The sequence below is a fragment of the Rhineura floridana genome, chromosome 5 (assembly GCF_030035675.1).
Source record: "Rhineura floridana isolate rRhiFlo1 chromosome 5, rRhiFlo1.hap2, whole genome shotgun sequence".
NCBI lineage: Eukaryota > Metazoa > Chordata > Lepidosauria > Squamata > Rhineuridae > Rhineura > Rhineura floridana.
Window position 1 is genome coordinate 62,286,201 of NC_084484.1, and position 22,815 is coordinate 62,309,015.

Here is a 22,815-nt window from a genome sequence, read left to right on the forward strand (position 1 = left end):
AAATTGTGTACGATCATGTGTATATTAGAAGAAATTGACATTAAAATCCTAATGAATTTTCATGAGGAGTTTTTTTTTTTAAAGTGAACTGATGTGGAAATGTAGCAAACTGAATTTAAGATTGGAAAAAATGAGAAATTGAGAGAAACCAAAATTGACAGATTCACCCACCCAGGTCAGTAATGTAGCTGCCCAAGTCATTTTAGGATTCTGGACATCTTGATGGAATTTAAGCACACTTCATGATATCCCTAAATTGTGTCTTGAATGAGTAAAACGTATGATAACATGTAACCCTCCCCAAACATTCACCCCAATTTAGGAAGGGTGATCTGCACCTCAAAGCATGTTTCTGTGTCTGAATAAGCTTTCTTGATCAGGTCAATTGGGTGTGGTACAACAAACAGCAACCCAAACCCACATACATCTAGAACAGCCTTTCCCAACCAGTGTGCCTCCAGATGTTGTTGGACCGCAACTCCCATCAGCCTCAGCCAGCATTGCCAATGGTCAGGAAAGATGGGAATTGTGGTCCAACAACATCTGGAGCCACACTGGTTGGGAAAGGCTGCTCTAGAACATCAGAGATGAATCATGTGGTTTTCCCACTAGTAAATGAATGACCGGCTACCTAAAGCATCTGTTTTATGTTTGGACTCTGCTAGATAGCTTTGTGGAGGGGTTCTGATCACAGGTACAATTTTCCCTCTTCCCCCAACAGGCAATGAAAACTGATAGAGGTGATCAGTGTAGACCAGTAGTTCCCAAACTTTTTTCCCCCATGGACCACTTGAAAATTACTGATGGTCGTGGTGGACCACTTAATGATTTTTCTGCCTATTGTAGCAATTGTAATGCCATACTGTATGATTTTTAATTGTATTTGCATTGCTTCTTTTATTCCCTATATTGTATTTTGTTGTAGTGCAATTTGCCTTCTGTAGAATTCAAACTGTAATGCAATCAAATACAACATAAGAAATTAAGAAAGCAATAAAACACAATTAAAAATCAATATGCATATTTAATGTGGCCTCACTGCTGACCACCTTAATGAAGCTCGCAGACCTCAAGTGGCCCACAGAGCACAGTCTGGGAACTCCTGGTGTAGAATATACACTTACACATACACTGTGGAGCATCCACATAATGCAAGTTGAATGAGGTTCAAACTAACAAGCAATAAAGGTCATATTATATTTTTGAAAAAGTAAAGGATTAGAAACCATTAGGATGGGCACACTGCATTCCCAGCCAAATGGAAACATATGTGGACACAGATAGGGATGGAGAGGGAGTTCTGGATGGAGAAAGAGGCAGGAGCCAAGAGAAGTGCTTTATATACAGATTTGCAGTGAGATGCTCCTGTAATCTAATTCTTCTCACTGACAGACACTGTAGCCTTCAGCAAGTCATTCTATCTCACCAATCTCTTAAATGGAGACAAAGTCGAATCATCGCTCTACAAAGGTTGTACCATATTAGGCACGCATCATATTGCCAGCTTAGCAGCACAACATTTAACATTGTCCGAAATTCAAAGAATGGCAGCTTGCTCAACACCAGTATGGTGTGGATGCACATCATGATAGCACACACATATTCAATAGTGGCTGCATGTATTTGTTGTATCATGTAAATGAGCATGTGGGAATAGCTGGAAAACAGGTCCACTCATGCAAAGGTATTCTTATTCTTGTGGAAATCTCTTTAAGGCTCTTCAGAAAATCATGTTAGAGCACCTGTGATTCAGAATTTGTATTATTACTGGCTGTTCAGAAGTACTGTGGATAGACCTTTGGTTGGCCTCTGTGGGCAGCAGATTGCAGGATTAGATGGACCTTGAGTCTGATTAACTACTGCTGTTTTATCTATGTGTTATGGTACACAGTGCTTTTTTTTTTTTTTTTTGGTAAAAGGTGAGGTGCCGGTACTCTTACCTTGATAAAACTGCTGTGAGTGCCAGTACAAAATGGTTGCCACGAGCAGCAAGAAAAGAGGTGCCGGAACTCCATGCTGGTGAGTCTATCACACACACAAAAACCCTCTGAAGTTAGATGGCTGCTGTTTTATGTCTTAAATTGTTTTAATGCTTTTAACTGTGAATCATTTTGGGAGGGCCTGAAAGGTGGTATAAAAATAAATATACTTAAAAGCCTGATCTGGATTTCTCTTGCTGTGCCTGTGTGGAAGCCATTATGCCAGCCCGGACTATTAACCTCTCATTAAAAGATGACCAATGGGTCTCTACAGTATAATTCAAAGTGTATTAGAGTTAAATGAAAAGCACTGAAATGCTCCAGAACACACTATGTGGACATTTATTTAACCGGTAAAAGGTGGAACTGTTGACTGACTTTGCTTGGGAGGCTATCTAGAAACTCTGCTCCCCAGGCAACAACTGCTCCTGGACTGTACTACTACAGAGTATAGGTAGTGGATTGCATGGTTAAATGTTCCTTCATGGAGGAAGAAGAAGAAGAGGAGGAGGAGGAGGATTCTATCCAATAATTGCACATGTGGAAAGCACCTGGTGCAACTCAGCTGTCCCTTCCCTTATTCCCTTCCACAGTCCCCTCCTCTCCCAAATCCTCTCCAGAGGGTTGTGGGGATCCATTGAAACATTGTTGGTTTTGTTGTACAGGGCTCCAGTGGGATGAAGGAATTACACCAAATTAGGCAGAGGAATCTTGCATAAGCAGAGCTCCACTGATGCAAAAACCCAATACCCAATTTCAATCAATTCCTCTCTCTCACCGTAGCTCAGATGACACATCCCTCAATGTTCCATAGGTCCCCACAACCCTCTGGAGAGATTTTCCATGTGGGGTTCAAAGGGAATGGAGGGAAGAATGACTTGTTACATGAGGTGCCTTCTACTCCCACAACCGTTGGATATTGCATGAAAATGGAAATGGAAATGGACTGTCTTTAAGTCGATCTTGACTTAGGGTGACCCTATGAATAGGGTGTTCATGGTAAGCGGTATTCAGAGGGGGTTTACCAATGCCTCCCTCTGAGGCTAGTCCTTCCCAGCTGGATAGGGCCTGCTCAGCTTGCCACAGCTGCACAAGCCAGCCCCTTCCTTGTCCGCAACTGCCAGCTGGGGGGCAACTGGGCTCCTTGGGACTCTGCAGCTTGCCCACAGCTGCACAGGTGGCAGGGCACGTAACCCCTGAGCCACTCACTGTGGGGGTGATCTTTAGCTGGCCCTTGACACCCAGGAGACATGAGCAGGTATTTGAACTCACAGACTCTGAACTCCCAGCCAGGCTCTCCTTCCCACTGTGCTATAGCAGCTGCAGGCATATACACATCAAAAACTAGCATGTCAGGTAGAAGGCTAGGATAGAATCTTTCTCCCTGACATGTAAGTCTTGTTCATATATTACTCATGTGTACTGAGTTTACTTGGAGCTGAGCCATGCTTTAATTCCCACTCCTAAGTACCTGTCATTGTGTAGTTGTCTGAAGACAACCCCCAATGTGCAAGCACTTGTTTGTGTGTATGGACTCCATGTGATTGGATCATCTGCACAACTGGGTGTCCTGATCACGCTAGCACATTGGGGCTTTTTCATCAGACAACCACTAGCAATGCATGGTTGTTTAAGGAAGAAGGCATGATGTTGGGGGTGGAGCTAAAAGTGTGTCTCTTGTCCAAGGAAACACAGTATTACCCTGCACACGAGCAGCATGTAAATAGAGCTCTATCTTATATTCAATACTGGAAAAATTCAGTCATGTGATCTCCCCTCTGCAGTCTGAAGTAGTACAGTTCAGAAACAATTTTATCAGGTTTAGCTTGTTTTACACTGTTTAGCTAGGGCGTCTAAGATCTGGTCAACCGTTACCTGAATGAGGATTGTTTCTTAGCGTGCCATTCCATGGTAACATTAGAAGGGAAGGAATCACTTGGTGTGGTGTGGAAAGTAACTATGTTGATGGCTTCACCCACATGGCTGTTTCCCGGAATGGCATTAGAAGTTACAAGTCTGATATGGTTCCTACACCATCCATTCAATGTGTTATGTCAGGCTTTAGGAACAGTGGATGACATCTAACTAACTCCTTCCATCAGCACAAGGATTTCTGCTTGCACAGTGGAACATTCCGCCTCCTCTCTCTGCATACCTCCTAAATCTGTTCTGGCAGTTCCCCCAACCCTTTGGAGAAGATCTGAGGAGAGTACAGGCTACATGCGAGGAGAAGAGGGGGAAAGTTCCATTGCACAAGCAGAAATCCTTGAGCTGATGAGAAGAGTTAGTTAGATGCCGCCCACTGTTCATAGAATTCATTCCAGCTGAATACTCCTAGTGCAGCAATGGCCAGTGTGGTGCCCTGACATTGGCCATGCTGGCTGGATTGGATGGGAGTTGGAGTCCAACAACATTTGGAGGACACCAACATTGGCTACACCTATCCTAGTGGAATTGTTGTAGGCATGGAGGCTGGGATGGAGGAAATACTTTTTGGTTAACCTTGGTGCCTGCTCACAAGTCATAGTACTTACCTTTATTTTAATATTTGCTTATGTATTATCAACAGTGTACATCAAACAATTTGACCAAACGTAGCTAGGAGACCTATGCTTCTCAGCTCTTCTTTTATTTCTCTTGAGTTCATGCCCCAGCTGATTCCAATGCTAAAATGCAAACAGGCTATCAGAGTAGAACTGTCTCATCTCATAGCTGAAAGGTGACACTAGCTGGATGAAATTGTTCCTAGCTGAACAAAATTATTACAATATTGCAACATTCTACCAATGCATAAAACATGTCTATATATCCACCTGGCCCTTTACTCTTTTTTCTCAGATTGGGCTCTTGCATCTTTCTTACCGCACACACACACACAGAGCCTATTGTGACCAATTGCTCTTAGTTAAGGAAACTGTGTGATGCCAAAAGTTAAATCCATATATTGCAAACAGGTTACATGAATAGTACCTGGTGGGCTCTGCATACACAATAGAATTATTTACAGTTGAAGGATCTGGAAAAATTAGGCTCTTTCAGACTCTGTGGCTTGGACTTTGGAAAACAGAGTGCTCTGTTTTATTCTTGCAGTGCTAGTTCAGCAGAGTAAATGACACTGTGGGCAGAAGAGTTGGAATAGGTTGCTCAAATCAAGAGATGCCATGAAGGCAGGCAGACTAAACTCCCCCACTGCTAAAATGCCAGACCAGAAAGCCATAATAACAATTAACCACCTGATAAGAAGCTGAACAATGGAGGGGGTATTAAAAGCTGGATAATGAAGCAGGTCAGATGTGCCCAGGATTTGTGTGTGTGTGTGTGTGTGTGTGTGTGTGTGTGTGTGTGTGTGTGTGTGTGACAGAGAGGGGGGGGAGAGTATTCACTGGTATAGAGTACCAGCACCTCTTTTTTTTTTTTTGTGGCCCATGGCAACCATTGTGTGCTGGCACCCACTGCAGATTTATCTACATATGAGTACTGGTACCTACCTCATTTCTTTTACCCAAAAAGCACTGGCCATACCAATTGTAAATTTGAAGTGGCTAAATTCTTCCAGGAGAGAGAGAGAGAGAGAGAGAGTAGATGCCCCTCTGGAAAATGTGAAGGGTTTCTAGTTCAAGGAAAGCATGGTCAAACAAGAAATGACAAACTCTTGTCATTTGGCACAGTTAGCCAGGACAATTGTAGTGTGTATCTCTGGATTAGGCAATGGCAAAAATCTACATTATTTGATTGGGTTCATGGCAAGCTCAAATGTTTTTGAGAAAAAACAGCACATGGAATAAAAATGCTTGTTGACAGTTGAAATTGCAGGCCCTTTCTGAACCAAAGCAAGAGAAAAAAAATTGGAAACTTGAGCCAAGCAAGGCTTATACAAAAGAAACATAGGATGACTATAATTCTAGCTGCTCTCTGCTAGAAATTGGATGGAAGAAGAGACCACACACAAAGGGAAATAGGGAATGCAGGCAGGAGGCCAGCTAATGTTCAAGGAGAAGTTGGCTTTCATGGGAAATGTTATGAAATGTTGCCATCATTGCAGAATAGCTATGTCATTAAATCTTCAGCAATCTCTTAAGCTTGCAATATTCCAGTTGTAAAAAACAAACAAAGATTGGGAAGCTTGTAAGGTTATGTTCATGACTGTTCTCCCAACAGTTCTTCTGAAGTCCAGCGTGACTTTGTTGACTATTTTATCCCTTTGCAGCAACTCTACATACACATATGTCTACAGTGCAATAGTACCTTGCATTTAGAGTTTGGTCCAGGCTGGTGCAGGCCCAGAGCTTGGAAGTAACTAGTTAAAAGTAATGAATTACTTGTAATTTATTACTTTTTTGAGTAACAAGTGGGTAACTTCATTACATTTTGCTGGTAATAGAATGAGTAGTAACTTTATTACTTTTGAGGAGTAATTGTAATGTTTCCAGCATTACTTTTGTGCATTACTTGGGGGGGAGCAGGGGAAGTCTTCTGCTCCTCTGATTTGTGAATAAAAATCATGTGCTTCAAATTGGGCTTCTGTGCAGCATTGTTGTTCCGTCATGCTCTATGGGTGCTTAGGAGGCAACGAGGGAGGAGGTGGAGATGGCGTGGAGAAAACAATTGTTTAAAAATTGACAGGAGTGGAAGGAGAAAAGAGCTGGAGGCAATAAATATATACAAAAATATGTGTGTTGGGGTATCATCATTGCTGGGGGTGGGGTGAGGGGATGTGAGATTCTGTTATGCCATTCTGTTAATCTTACAGATAAATTTTTTTTATTCTACTACCCTCTCTGTGTGTGTGCTTATTTTTAATGTTGTTTTAGGCTACTGAGATGTGCAGCAGCCAAGGCCAGCACCTTGTAGGCAATTTTTTTTAAAAAGTAACTAAAATGTAATTGTAGCAATTACTTTTGAGGAAAAGTAAAGTAATCAGTTACTTTCAGAGCAATTGTTATTGTAACAGTAATTACTACTTTTTGGGGCCCATGTAACTGTAACTGTAATTTATTACTTTTTAAAAGCAATCTTCCAAGCTCTGTGCAGGCCTGTGAATAAACAGCAACAGTGAGATGATCTTGAAGTACACGTAGGAAGTTAGAACCAGATAAATCAATCCATGAGGGGCATCAGCTAGTGCGGTTTAATTATTTAGAATAGATATATACAACTGGAGCAGGATGGGAGACAGGATGACTACTCTGAAAACAAAGCACTCAGCAGCCAGGAAAAGCACTCAAGGAGGGAGTGAACAGGGCCAGTGAGGGGTGTGGCATGAGAAGAGGGCTGGTGAGAATGCTGAGGGTCAGGTAGACAGTCCTGGAGGGCCACATTTGACTCCAAGGCCTAAAGCCCCCCCCCCAAGCTAGATTAACAACTTGCACTAGTGTCTGATTTCCTGGTATGCTTATCAGTCACTTTACTATTTGTCATTACATTTCAATCCCATCTTTCCTCCAAGAAGCTCAAGGGGGCATACATGGTTTTCCCTTTCCCATTTTATCCTTGTGACAACCCTGTGAGATAGGCTAGGCTGAGAAACTGTGACCAGCTCAAGGTCACCCAAAGAGCCAAGGTCATATGGCTAGTTGGGGAGTTGAACTGTGGTCTCCCAGGCCCTAGTCCATCACTCTAACCACTATACCACTGATTCTCAGGGGTCATCTACACAGTGGTTTAGTGTGTGTTTGGTGCTACTCACATCTTTAAATTTGCATAGTTCACATGACGTTACTAACAAACAGAAGCTATCACACAGTTTTCCCCCTGTAAATCTGTACTAACCCAATCCTCTGGTAATATGAAAAGGGAAGGAAAAAAATCTTCACTCTGTTTCTGTAGTGCTTGCAGACGCTTTGCTCCCATACTTTTAAGTGGGTGTGACAGTCATTCCCCTATCCAAACCCACTCACTCCTCTTCCCTTCATTCATTTTATTTCCTGTAGGCTGACAAGCAACTGCAGGTTGCTCTCCTCCTTTTGCTGGCCTTTTTCATGTTGCTGCAAGCGGTGCCTTTATTTTCTTTTGTCCCCTAACTTGTGTGCAAAAGCAAAACACTGCTCAAACAATGATTTATATTTCAGCTATATTATACCAGTGAAAATACAAATAATTGCACTTCCACATTGTTTTTTTTAATATGACACTTACTGGTAGAACAAACTGAGCATCCTTGGTTGCCAAGAAACCAGAAGGAGTGGAAATGTTAAATTAGAGAGTGTGGTCTTTAGAAAACTGTGATTAATCCTTCCCCCCAGTGTGAATAGAAAACAGTGTGTTTGCAGCTGGCACTGAGTTCTTATTGTGGACAGTGCAAATAGAAAATAGAGGTAAAAACAGCATGTTTAGTACATAGTTATGCTGCCGTGTGGATGAGCCCTCAGTTCAGGTGTGAGACTGTGGAGTACTCCCTGAATGTCCTTTTTTTCTTTGTCTTCGACTGAACCCCAGTTGATTGGGCTTTAGCAAATAAAGTTTTTAATTGTAAAATGTTGCATTTGCTCTACAAGTACTTTATTTTAATAATCAAAGAATCATACAATGGTTTTCACTGAGAAGTTGCTGCTGCTGTGGTTTATTTGTGTTAAAGTGCTGACAGTGTGGGTTTAAGTCCTAAAAGCTAGCAGATTTAATTTGGCCTTTCATTTTATCAGAGCATCTTTTTAAAATACCCTTCCCTTTCTGTAGCTGACTTTTAAAAAAAACCTCTACTTTTTATTTATTGGCACTTCACTTTCATGGGAAGATTAATAATCATTTAAACACTCCACACAACCACGTCAGCTACATCGCTGAAGGCTACATCATTCTTACTTGACTTTTATTGAAAGGAAAAGCGGCAAATATATATTAAGTTAAAATGTGGATGTGAGAGTTTGATATAAATAAGAAGCTTTCCACATTTTTAACATTTAAATTTTATTTATTTATTTTATTCATTTATTAGATTTATATCCCACCCTTCCTCCTAGTAGGAGCCAGGGAGGCAAACAAAAGCTCTAAAAACATTTTAAAACATCTTAAAAACAGACTTTAAAATATAATAAAACAAATCATACTTAAAAACATATTTTAAAAAAAAGCTTTAAAAACATATTAAAAAGCAATTCCAACACAGACGCAGACTGGGATAAGGTCTCTACTTAAAAGGCTTGTTGAAAGAGGAAGATCTTCAGTAGGCACCAAAAAGATAACAGAAATGGTGCCTCTCTAATATTTAAGAGGAAGGAATTCCAAAGGGTAGGTGCCACTACACTAAAGGTACATTTCCTATGTTGTGCAGAACTGACCTCCTGATAAGATGGTATATGCAGGAGGCCCTCACATGCAGAGTGCAGTGATCGAGTGGGTATAAAAGGGATAAGACAGTCTTTCAGGTATCCTGGTCCCAAGCTGTATAGGGCTTTGTACATCAAAACTAGAACCTTGAACTTAGCCTATTTATTTATTTATTTACTGCACTTATATACCGCCCCATAGCCGAAGCTCTCTGGGCGGTTTACAGCAATCAAAAACATTAAAACAAATATACAATTTAAAACACATATTTTAAAAACAATTTGAAAGACAATTTTAAAATTTAAAACAATATAAAAACAATTTAGAACACATGCTAAAATGCCTGGGAGAAGAGGAAAGTCTTGACCTGACGATGAAAAGATAACAGTGTTGGCGCCAGGCGCACCTCGTCGGCCACATCATTCCATAATTTGGGGCCACCACTGAGAAGGCCCTCTCCCTTGTTGCCACCCTCTGAGCTTCGAGTAGGCACCCGGAGGAGGGCCTTGGATGTTCAGCGTAGTGTACAAGTGGGTTTGTGTTGGGATAGGCGTTCCATCAGGTATTCTGATCCCAAGCCATGTAAGGCTTTATAGGTCAAAACCAGCACTTTGAATTGAGCTCGGAAACATACAGGCAGCCAATGCAAGCAGGCCAGAATCAGTTTTATATGTTCGGACCGTCTGGTCCCTGTTACCAATCTGGCCGCTGCATTTTGCACAAGCTGCAGTTTCCGAACCGTCTTCAAAGGCAGCCCCACATAGAGTGCATTGCAGTAATCTCATTTGGAGGTTATCAGAACATGGACAACTGAAGTCAGGTTATCCCTGTCCAGATAGGGACTTAGTTGTGCCACCAACCGAAGTTGGTAGAAGGCACTCTGTGCCACCGAGGCTACCTGAGCCTCAAGTGACAGAGATGGTTCTAGGAGAACCCCCAAGCTACAAACCTGCTCCTTCAGGGGGAGTGCAACCCCATCCAGAACAGGTTGGACATCCACCATCTGGTCAGAAGAACCACCCACTAGCAGCATCTCAGTCTTGTCTGGATTGAGCCTCAGTTTATTAGCCCTCATCCAGTCCATTGTCACAGCCAGGCACCGGTTCAGCACAATGACAGCCTCACCTGAAGAAGATGAAAAGGAGAAATAGAGCTGCGTGTCATCAGCATACTGATGGCAACGCACTCCAAAGCTCTGGATGACCGCACCCAACAGTTTCATGTAGTTGTTGAACAGCATGGGGGACAGAACTGACCCCTGCGGAACCCCATACTGGAGAGTCCAGGGTTCCGAGTAATGTTCCCCAAGCACCACCTTCTGGAGGCGACCTGCCAAGTAGGAGTGGAACCACCGCAATGCAGTACCTCCCACTCCCAACTCAGCCAGTCTCCCCAGAAGGATACCATGGTCGATGGTATCAAAAGCCGCTGAGAGATCAAGGAGAATCAACAGAGTCACACTCCCCCTGTCTCTCTCCCGACAAAGGCCATCATACAGGGCGACCAAGGCTGTTTCTGTGCCAAAACCAAGCCTGAAACCCGACTGAAATGGATCCGGATAACCTAGTAGCTAATAGGTAGCCAGTGCAATTCTTTCAGCAGCAGGGTGCAAGTTGGCGATACCCTGTCCCAGTGAGCAGTCTCGCTGCCATATTTTGCACCAGCTGCAGCTTCTGGACCAACCTCAAAGGCAGCCCTACATAGTGCATTACAGTAATCCAGCCTGGAGGTTACCAGTACATGGAAGCGAGGGGGGAGGCACCCAAAAACAACAGTAACAAAAAGAATTGGGGGGGGGCGATCAAAGTGCCAAGCCAGTGAAAAAGTCAGTAGTAGAAACAGGAATGTTTTTAATAAATGCCTGACGTGTTTCGGGTACAAGTTACCCTTTGTCAAGGGCAATCTGTCATAAAAAAACAAATATACAACATTAAAAACAGTTTTCAATCATACGAAACATAATAACCTATTTAAAATATTGATCAGTTAAATATAAATGGTTCCACAATTTGCTGGACACTGGCTACAAAATTCTAATAAATAGGGTTTATTATTTTTTCCTTTGCAAATTTTTCTGTCACATTAAGCACAATTACACCTTTAAGAAAAAATTGTCTTTAGTGCATTGCCATTTCCACCTGTGTGGGAGCTGCTTGTTTCTTACTTTATAGTCAGCTGTGTGTAAGAACTTATCCATCTGGCTTTACTGACAAGATAGCTACATTATATTTTCTAGAGGTATTGACATAATTTATTTTCTGTTTCAGATTTCTTGTATGAGTAGTTTTAGAATTTTTACATTCTGGTTGTTTGTTTAATGTGAGTGTTCTGTTAAATTAGTGTTATTACATGATGTACAACAGCAGTATATATTATCCACATGTATGTTTATTTGCATTTTTCAATCTAATTTTTTCCTTTTCGACCAGCAGTGCATATTTTCAGCAATTTTATATTGTTGGGTGCTAAAAGGTTTTTTTGCTCATATTTTAGAGCCATTTCTCTCTCTCCATTTTGTATTTTCACACACCTGTGAGACAGTTGTATGGCATTTGTACCAATTTTGCTGAGTCTTTTTTCATTGTTTTATTCTTTAGTGCATTTGCAATAGTGGTAGCCAAGTAAAAAATTCTTTTGGCTGCTGGTATATTTCAAAGTATTTTTCATCAATTTTTTTCCATAAATTGTTCTTTTTCTAAGCTAGTTTTATTTTTTACATATCAAGTCTTTGATATGGTTTTTAAATTCATGTGTATAGTGGAATGTCTTTGCATTTATTTTTCCTTTTATTTTTTTTTAGATTTTGGAAAAGATGTGCACTAGCACAATCTTGTATACTAATCTTGTATATTCATTCTTCTTTATTACATTTTTGTGGTATGCATCTTTATGTGCAGTTTTAGTTGTACTTTGTAATATATTCTACCTCAGTTGTCTCTCCCCTCTTTTCCCTACTTATTAGAATTTTGGGTGACTTGTACCCAAAATGTGTCAGGCATTTATTAAAAACATTCCCGTTTCTACTACTGGCTTTTTCACTGGCTTGGCACTTTGAGGGTCCCTCCCCCTCTTTTTGTTACCAGTACATGGACAACGATGGTCTGGCTATCCTGGTCCAGAAACAGCCATAGCTGACTTACCAGCCAAAACTGGTAAAAGGCACTCCTAGCCACAGAGGTCATCTGGGCCTCTAGTGACAAAGGTGGATCCAGGAGTACCCCCAGCCTACAGATGTACTCTTTCAGAGGGAGTACGACCCAATCCAAAGCAGGCAATTACCAATTATCCAAACTCAGGAACCACCAACCCACAGAGTCTCCATCTTGCTAGGATTCAGACTCAGTTTATTGGCCCTCATCAGGCCCATCAATGAGTCCAGGCAGTGGTCCAGGACTTGCATGGCCTCTCCCGATTTAGATGTTACAGAGAAATAGAGCTGGGTATCGTCAGCATACTGCTGACATCTCACCCCAAATCTCCTGATGACTGCTCCCAAAGGCTTCATATAGATGCTAAACAGCATCGGGGACAAAATGATACCCTGCAGCATCCCACAGCACAACTGCCAGGGCCCCGAAAAACAACTACCCAATGCTATTTTCTGAAAACAACCCTGGATATAGGATCAGAACCACTGTAAAACAGTGCCTCCAATACCCAACTCGCCAAGTCATCCCAGAAGAATACCATGGTCAATGGTATCAAAAGCCACTGAGAAATCAAGTAAGAATAACAGGGTCGCACCTCAATCACCTTCCCTAAAAAGGGGTATTTGTGACCGGGCAGTAGTTGTCACAAACCAGTGGGTCCAGCGTGGGCTTTTTCAGGAGTGGTCGGATCACCGCCTTTTTCAGGGAGGCTGGAACCACTCCCTCCCGCAATGATGCATTGACCATGCCCTGGATCAACTCGGTCAAGGTCCCTTGGCAAGCTTTAATAGGCCAAGGAGGGCAAGGGTCAAGAGGACACATTGATGGCCGGATCATTGTAAGCACCTTGTCCACGTCATTAGGCCATATCAAGTGAAATTTATCATATATTTATGAGCAGTCAAAGATACAGGAAGATTGGCTAGACGAGAATAACACAACTGCAAACTAAGGATTAATCAATGTTCTTCTTAGTTACACAGCAAGCATCCAATTTTTTTTTTAACCTCCCAAAATGACAATGGCATACATACAGCTGAGTATAACTGTGCCAGATAAGGTATTGCAAACTGTTGTCATAAATCAATGAAAGAAAAAGTAACTTTCAGTAGGAAACAGTGAAAAGCAATAAACTGGAGATGTGATCAGCGGCAAGCTGGTCAGCACTTTCAGTATGGGGGGGGACAATATGTATCTTGATAAATGAGCTAGTATTTCTGTACTGTAACAATAGAATTATGGATAACAGATATTTCAGTAATGTAAGTCACACAAGATATTCACTATGACTATCCATTACAGTGATTTGCTTTGAAACCATGGGCTGCGTTGTACACAAGGAACTTTGCTCACACACCCACACGAAAAACTCATGAAGAAAAGAGTCGGTGAAAAATAGGTTATATTTATTAATGTAACAAAGAGAAGATCTGCAAGCCAAATTAACCTAAACCAGAAAGTGGGAGTGCATTGGATGCAGAGTAAACAGGACTGTGTACACAGCCTTTGATTGGCCCATCGGGCCCCACATAACTCCTCTTCTCCAACCCCTCCCTTTGGGAGTTAATCTCCTGAATTTTCCTTGTTGTAAGGGAGGGAGAGGAGGCAAAACATTCCCCCCTTGAAGAGTAAGAATGTTATTTCCATCAACAAGGATTTCTCCATTCACTTCAATGGTAGGAAAAACATTGTGCACAGGTCCCTCAATGGGAATGAAACATTTAATATGTAAAAGGTCTGTGTGTGCATCAGAGCATACTAGGGGTATATCTATTTACATTTGGGATTTGCTATGGAGATAAAATAATGCCTACTGTAACCAAACCTGAACATGTCCTTGTAGTTCCACGATGACAAATTATATTGTGTTGAAGTACTCCTTTCCTGCTGTTAAGGGATTGTTCAAAAACTTTATATGAAAATATGAGCTTGCTAAAGCAGAAGCAGAAGAATGTGAATATGGTGGGCAGGGGAGAGACCTTGCACAAATTGCTTTCTCTTCCTTCAATATGAATTTTGTTTTTCAGTTTTCAAGTGTCTGACAGCTTTAAGGTTATTATAAACATTTCTGGTTTTTTGTATTAGATTATTTACAGCCAGACACTGATGCTTAAATCAGTTAGGGTCATAGATATGATTCTTACCACACAGTGGATGGCATTAAAGCATTTATGCAATTCCAGTGCAAAGGCATGGAAAGCTAATTTCATAAATGGTAGTGCAGTGATATTGGCTGTTTGCTGTAATGATGGTGTCTTGACTCCATGGTGAGACTGGTGCAGAAGGCCAGGAAATGTGAAATTGTGCTGGTGTACCTCAAAGTGAAACAGCATAATTGTGATTCAGGATGGGGGAAGCCCTCCACCACCTACAAAACAGACACTGTTGATCTTGTATGCTACAGTGTTTATAGATATATGGATGAATTTAGGAGATTGGATGCTCATTCAATTGAGTTATATTTTGTTGGGCTCAGGCCTTGTGGAGAAAGTAATTGGGTTCAGCACCAAGAAAGCCCCCAAGGTATCCTTCCTCTCTATTTTCAGGCTTCTGCCACCTCCAATTTCTCTGCTTTGGCTAATTCATACCATACTGGAGTGGTACACTTACCACTTTCCCATGGGTAGATCCCACATTGCTTTACTAATGTTTGAAAACAAGAATCACATGGAATGGGAAGAAGACTGGGGACGTTTCCACATCAGTGTTGCTGGTGGCCAGGAGAACATCTTGCTTTTCCAGGCTGAAATAAATGAGACAGTTTTCAGCCATAGCTATTTTCATGGTGGGATGTTTATTTATTTGTGGCATTTATACCTTGCCTTTTAGCCAAAAAATGTTCTTAAAGTGGCATACAAAAAACCAGAATTAAGACACTCCTCACTCTCAAGCTTACAATCTAAAAAGACATGGCACACAAAGAAAAAGGAATGGGAGGGAGGAGGGAAAGCAAGCTCCAGTGCAAGTTCTTAAAGCTGAAGTGAGGTATATCAGAGAATTCCAACTGAAACAGACATGGGTGCAAGATTGCCAATGTTCACTTATTTATCTGATATCCAGAAAGGAAATCAATCCAGTCAATACGATAGGTTATTGGTGGTGGTGGTTTGCATTGAGTTTCCTGTGCATTGAAATGAATGGTGTGGAATAACATAATTAATTTCATAATTAGTAATTTAAAAATGTAATTAATTTCACAACTAATTATGTAAAATTCCACTACAGCAGACAGTGAGACAAATAACATAGTTTTTGTTGGAAGCTGAACTGCAGTGGAATGGAGACAGCACTGCATGTGATGAACATGGGTTGGAACAGAAATCAATGCCTTTTTGTATCCCTAGTTACAATTTTTATAATGCAGTTAAGAACAGCAACTCATTGCTAGAGTCAGTGTGGTTGTGGGCATCTTGTCTTTGATAAAGAGTGGATCCCTCTCTGGGAAGCACTTTGACCCCAAAATCAGATCCAGGAGCAAAGCTGGTGACAATGTCCAGACCAGGTGACAAAGCAGTTTTCCCCACATTGTTCTTCCCTCAGACAGCTGACATGATGTCATACAATTACAGGGGGAACTTACAGTGGGGAACTTGATAGAGTTACCATCAGTGGGGGTTCTGGCTGTCTGGCCCTTTCTGGAAGCACTCTTCTCCCTCAAAATAGATCCAAAAGCAGAGAAGGTTTGATGGGATCATCATCCAATGGCCCTCATGAACTCCATCACATAGCATTTGGATTTGTAATGTAAGAATGCATTGCCACACACACACACAAAACCAGAACCAAAAAGACAGAATGTTGCTTCTTTCAACAGAGTTCTTTTACCCTCTTTAGTATCACAATGAAAGTGTTTCACAAATTGAGCTTCTAACTTTAATTCTGTATAAGCATGACACAGACTGTCTTAACAAATAAATAAATCTGGGGCTATCAGTATAATCATTCCAAGACAATGAAACATTATTGGGACAGTTGAATACACTGTATGATGTACATTTTTTAAAATCAATGACTTAGAACTCGATGAACCTGTTCTGGGAGTAGTCAAGTAACGTCCCAAACTGAATGAAGAGAAAAATAACATGATACTGAACCTGCTCTGAATATCACAGAGACCTACTATGCAGGCTACTTGAAGAAGAGAATTTATTTATTTATTTATTTAATTACATTTCTAAACCGCCCTATAGCAATAAGCTCTCAGGGCGGTGTACAACAAGATAAAACCACAATTAAAATACAAGCAATTGTAGATTATAAAACATATTAAAAACAAAATTAAAATACAACTAAAAATAAAAAATACAATAAAATTAAATTTAAAATTAACATTAAATTAAGGTTAAAATGCCTGGGCAAAGAGGTAGGTTTTTACCTGGCGCTGAAAGGATAACAAAGAAGGCGCCAGGCGTATCTCATTTGGGAGGGCATTCCATAATTCGGGGGCCACCACTGAAAAGGCCCTGGATCTAGTTGCTGATCTCCGGGCCTCCTTATAAGTTGGGACCCGGAGAAGAGCCTTAGCTGTCGAGCACAGTGAACGGGTAGGTACATAGCGGGAGAGGCGTTCCATCAGATATTGCGGTCTGATGCCATTAAGGGCTTTATAGGTAAGAACCAACACTTTGAATCTGGCCCGGAAACATATTGGTAGCCAGTGCAGTTGGGCCAGAATAGGTGTTATATGGTCGAATTTCTTCGTCCCAGTAAGAACTCTGGCCGCAGCATTCTGCACTAGCTGAAGTTTCCGAATCATCTTCCTGTTTCAGGCAGGGTGGGACCACTCCCTCTCGTAATGAGGCATTAATCACCTCCTTGGCCCAACCGGCCGTTCCATTCCTGCTAGCTTTTATTAGCCATGAGGGGCAAGGATCCAGAGCAGAAGTGGTCGCCCGCACCTGTCCAAGCACCTTGTCCACATCCTCGAGCTTTACTAACTGAAACTCATCCAATAAAACCGGACAGGACTGTGTTCTGGACACCTCATTAGGTTCAACTGCTACAATATTGGAGTCAAGGTCCCGGCGGATGTTAGTGATCTTATCTTGGAAGTGCCTCATGAATTCATTACAGCGGGTTATTGATGATTGAATTGCATCCGGAGGACTAGAGTGTAGAAGTCCCCGGACAACTTTAAAAAGTTCTGCTGGGCGGTTACAAGATGACTGAATAGAGGCAGCAAAGTACTGCTTCTTTGCTGCCCTCACCGCCTTCACATAACGTTTAGAAGAGACCTTCACAAGAGCATAATTACAGCCGTCAGGAGTTCGCCTCCATTTGCACTCAAGCCGTCTCCTTTCTTGCTTCATCACTCTTAGCTCTGAGGTAAACCAAGGGGCCAATTGAGCTCTGCAACGGAGAGGGCGCACCGGGGCGATTGTGTCAACTGCCCGGGTCATTTCCGTATTCCACAGAGTGACCAGGGTTTCAACAGAGTCGTCAGTTTTATCAGCCGGAAAATTCCCCAGAGCCCTTTGAAATCCCTCAGGATTCATTAGTCTCCGGGGACGGACCATCTTAATTGGTCCTCCACCCTTGCAGAGGGGAGAAAACAGTGTGAGTCTAAATCTCAATAGGCGGTGATCTGCCCATGACAAAGGAATAGATGTAAGATTCCTCACTCCCAGATCACCATCCCCTAGCCCAGTGGCAAAAATCAAGTCTAGAGTATGTCCCGACACATGCGTAGGGCCAGTAACAAATTGAGACAGCCCCATGGCTGTCATGGATGTCATGAAGTCCTGAGCCGCTCCAGACAAGGTGGCCTCGGCATGAATGTTGAGATCCCCCAATACCAGAAGTTTGGGGGATCGCAACACCAAATCCGAGACCACCTCCGTCAGCTCAGTTAGGGAAGCTGCTGGGCAGCAGGGTGGACGGTACACCAGCAGTATTCCCAGTCTGTCTCGCTGACCCAACACAATGTGCAGACACTCCAGGCCATTAGCCACCTGGATAGGGTGCCTAATGAGAGGAATGGAACTTTTATAGACCACAGTGATTCCCCCTCCCCGACCCTCGGATCTACCCAGATGCTGGACCGAATATCCAGGTGGGCACAACTGGGAGAGATTAATACCTCCCAGATCGCTCACCCAGGTTTCGGTAATACATGCCAGATCGGCCGCCTCATCCACAATTAAATCATGGATGAGGGAGGTTTTGTTATTTACCGATCTGGCATTAAGAAGCAGCAACTGGAGATCCGAGGGTTGGCTGATAAGACTACCTGCAATCCTGTGGGTGTGAGGAGGACCGGAATACGGTACAGCCACCAATTGCCTGGGCCGAGTTCCCCTTAACTGGCATGTCTTCCTCACAGCACCATGCCTCCCATTACCCGTCACTGCACTAATTGGGGCCCCCTCTGGTCCTCCCTCCCAACACACTATCCTCTCGCCCAGGCACATGATAAAAATAAAATAAATAACAAAACTCATATTTAATACACAATCACACACTCACTCATACCACCATTCATGCACTCATACAAATAGCACAACAGCACCAGTAAAGTCCCAGCAGCCAGCGGGTCACAACAGCGGGTCGCAAGGGCAGAGGAGCGATGGAACGAACGATGCTCCCTAACCAAACAGCAGCATCAATGACAGCGACCACAAAGGCTGCAGGGTCCAGGCAGCAGCACTACGGTTAGCAGCGACGATGATGATAATCCTAGAATAGTTCGAGGGTGTTGGGATGAAGCAGCAGTGAAGCAATACCCAGATCCATGGCGATCGCAGCAACGGCAATAACAACTCGGGCGTAAGGTCGCAACGGCAGCGGCGGCAAGCGCCCAACACTCGAAACCGCCGCACAGCAGGAAGGCGACGTCCAGGTCCACGACAGTCGCACAATGATGATGGTGTAACGAGTCGCAGGATCGAAGCAGCAACAACAGCGGAGCAGCGCCCAAGCCCACAGCAGTTCCGACGACAATCCGGGTGCGAAACCGCGGTGGCAGCGACAACACAACCACCCAGGAATACTTCGGCAAAAGCCCCAGAACAATCAGAGGTAGAGATGGAAACCGACTCAGGAGGCGACAATGGCCGAGACCAGCACACCGGGACAGCAGGCACAAACCAACAAAAGCTGGGGGGGGACAAAAAGCAAAACACCCCCACCACAGCACTGGTCACACCGAAGAACAAACGAATAACAGCAGCAGCAGAAAAATAGAGGCCGCTACCATCCCCGGACTCAGTTAGTCGCAACACCCGTCTCCCGCGGTCCTCGGTTACCACACCGAGATTGTAGAAGGGTGGGTGGAAGCAGTTGGAAAGAACATTCGCTCACCTTTCCAATCCTTTCTAATCCTCAGGTAAACCACCAGTCTCAATAAAGCCGAGGTTAAGAATATTAAAGTGCTAAGTGCTGAGAATGTAAAAGAATGATTAAAAGATGTTTAAAAAAGATAAGCGGCAGGAGCTACAAACACAGCTCCTCTTCCTATGCCGCCATTACATTAACTGGAATTGATCCTTAAAGAAGTTCCTTAAAGCTCTGTCATCATCCATGCTTGCAGAAGATATGAATGAAGAGTCCCTGGTCCAGCAGATGCCCAGCAAGACACAGCTGATTACCAAACAATTTTGCCGCAGCAAGACTGGAGAATGTTTCAAGGGAAACTGCCATCAAGCACACGCTGTTTAAATTGGAAAAGTACTTCTTACAAAAACCTACGCTTTCAGAGATCTCTTGTTTGCTTTCTGTCCTCCTGTATTCTTAGAAAATGATGATCCACTGAGTGCAGAGACTTTTTTCTTGATAAGAAATATGACTACATGCCATGGAACAAGGAAGTACACTAGGGCATTCAATCCTATGGCAGAAGCAGCACCTAATGGTCTAGCATTTGGTGCCTGCTGTGAAATGGTCACAAATGATGGAACATCGAAAGACCTCCTCATTGACTCAGACTGTGAAAATGCTACAGATCCTTTAGATGCCAGGATGAGGATAGGGATAATCGGTGGAAACAGTAATCTCCTGACCTGCTGAATTATTTTCTGTTACCTGATGTTCTTAAAGGGTATAACATCTTCTGTTTTAGTCATTTTAAAAAAGCTTTCAGCCTTTGCCAGCAAAATGGGACCCTCTTTGACTGTTTATATCAGTCTTACACCACCCTTACTGTTTTTCGTTCTTTACTGTCTGCCTTCCTCCCTGTCCTCCTTTCTACCATCCTTTTCCTTTTTTTAAGAAAATCTAATAAAAAAGAAAAGAAAATGGTGCCATTAGCATTACCTACCTTAGTTGGGTTCATGGCACACCCACTTGTGCTTCACAAGCCTCCTCTTGGAATCCATTATTGCATATGACTGTATAATGGAAACAGTTAAGTGCACAACATGAATTGAAGGGTATTTTACTCATATCTAGCAAAGAAATATTTTTGTTATTTGAGTAATCTTATAGCTGCTTGGAAACTTCGGAATCTATTAGAAGCATTTCTAAAGGTTGTGGCTCTACAGTAGTTGTGGAACAGAGACCTTCAAGTGACATCCATGAGCAGCTGCTTTGCATGTTTCAGTAGTAGAGCAAGGAAGACTTAAACATCAGTGTTTCGGCACTGCTCTTCTGAAATGCTTTTTGTAATAGTTGAACCAAGTCTAAGGTAAGAATTGTGAATTATACAAAGGTTCTCAGGCTTACTTAGTTGATGCCATGGAAGAAAGAAATTGAAGTTAACAATGCTAATTTTGTTTTTTATTATCTCCTGTGCCATTTTTTTCACAGTCATCTTTCATTTTCTGTTTAACATTCGTTATACATGGTTTTTGCAATTTAGTACTTGTGCATACATTTAACATCTGGTTCACATGTGCATGCATATCACTTGATCTCTCCGCACTTGATCCTTCTGAACTTGATGAATCGCGTTAAGTGTGTGAATTGACCCAATTGAACAGAATTGAGTTGGGGTGAAAGTTCTTATCTGATAAGATATTTTCCTTCTCAGAGCAGGTCTGCATAAAAATGGTCATAGAAAGAGAGTTGATAATATTACATTGTAAAGCAGCTTTCTCCAACCTGGTGCCCTCCAGATGTTTTGGATTGCAACTCCCATCAGGTCACCAGGCCGCAACTCTCAGGAAGCAGTAACTAGATTAAAAAGAAGAAGTCTGCATAGCTGCCAATGAGATAAGCTGTTGCAGTCATCCAACACTGCAGTTTTGCTTGTGCAACAGACTCCACTTGCACAATGGACCCTCAAAATGTGCTCCAAAGGGTTGGGGGATCCTGTGTAGCAGATTTGGGGGACACGTGGGGAAGGGGAAGTTCCACTAGGTGAGTGGAACACTGTTTGTACAGCATTGGACACAACTCATAATCCCTAATAAAGGATCCCATGGGAGCTGCAAATGGAAAACATAGTTTTAAAAACGTTCATAGTATCTCCATAGGCAAACCCTTTTGGGTGCATATGTAAATGCATTCAGCTGCTCAACAGCATAGCAACATAATCTGGCACATCCGAGTGTAGAAATGTAGATTGCGGGCATACCAGTTACAAGCTGGGGACCATTTTTGTGGTGCGCGTGCACACATCTCTGCAGGATTGTTTAAAAATCAATCACCTGGGAAGGCCAGGTGTTGTCTGCCCTAGACAAGGCAAAACCTTGCAAGCTGATTTTAAGATGAACCCATATTTGTGTACATTTTCTAGAGTGTTAAGAGATATGTGAAGTATGAAAATGCTTAAAATGATTACAGACAATGGAGAATTTATTGATGTGGAAAGCAGCAGCGGCAGAAAATTGAATATGTCATGGACTGTAATGGAGTGAAGTCCAAAGTAATTTTGGATAATAGAATTCCAAAAATATATTTAAAACACAGAAAACATATTACCAGTGCTGAAGATTTATGCATTTTTGTTTTTTTAGAATAGAAAGGATTTTAAAAAAAAAATCCAGTTTGATACTTTTCAAACTTAGATGACTCAAAAACTCAGAATTTGCCATCTGGAACCTGTAAAATGTTTGCTGTGGAATGACTCAAATAAAATGTCTGCCTGTAATGCCAAGTACTCATGCATGGAAATAGTCTTCACTGAAATCAATGAGATTTCCTACAAACATGTGGAGTTGGGACATAGGTAGAAGCACTTAAGTTTCCTGGTCTGTACTGGCCTCAATCTTTCTTTTGCTTTTTGGATGATTTCTTACATCAAATGCTACCTGGATGAGAAAGCACTGCCTCAGACCAGCAGTCTTACCTGGGACTGGCAGCAGTCCTATTTCTTACTAGTGTGAGGCAAAACGTTTGATGATAGGTTTTGTTAGGCAACCTATCAAAAAGGAACTTAATGTTTTGAAACAGAATCACTGTCAGAGCTGTCTGATGTGATGAGAAGAACCAAGAGTCCTGTGACATCTTAAAGACAAACACATTTTATTATGGTATTAATTTTCATA

At 42.3% G+C, this 22,815-nt stretch overlaps 1 protein-coding gene across 6 annotated transcripts in view; it reads left to right on the forward strand.

The window, feature by feature from the left end:
• The window catches only part of GABRG3 (gamma-aminobutyric acid type A receptor subunit gamma3), a 555,379-nt gene that overhangs the window by 134,489 nt on the left and 398,075 nt on the right, over positions 1-22,815 (forward strand). Inside the window, exon 1 of one of the 6 annotated variants that reach the window (XM_061626952.1) lies at positions 11,424-11,480. The exons of the other annotated variants lie outside the window; for them this stretch is intronic. The gene's annotated coding sequence lies outside the window, so the exon portion shown is untranslated. Of the gene's footprint in view, positions 1-11,423; positions 11,481-22,815 lie in introns of those variants that run through there. 6 annotated transcript variants of the gene reach the window in all.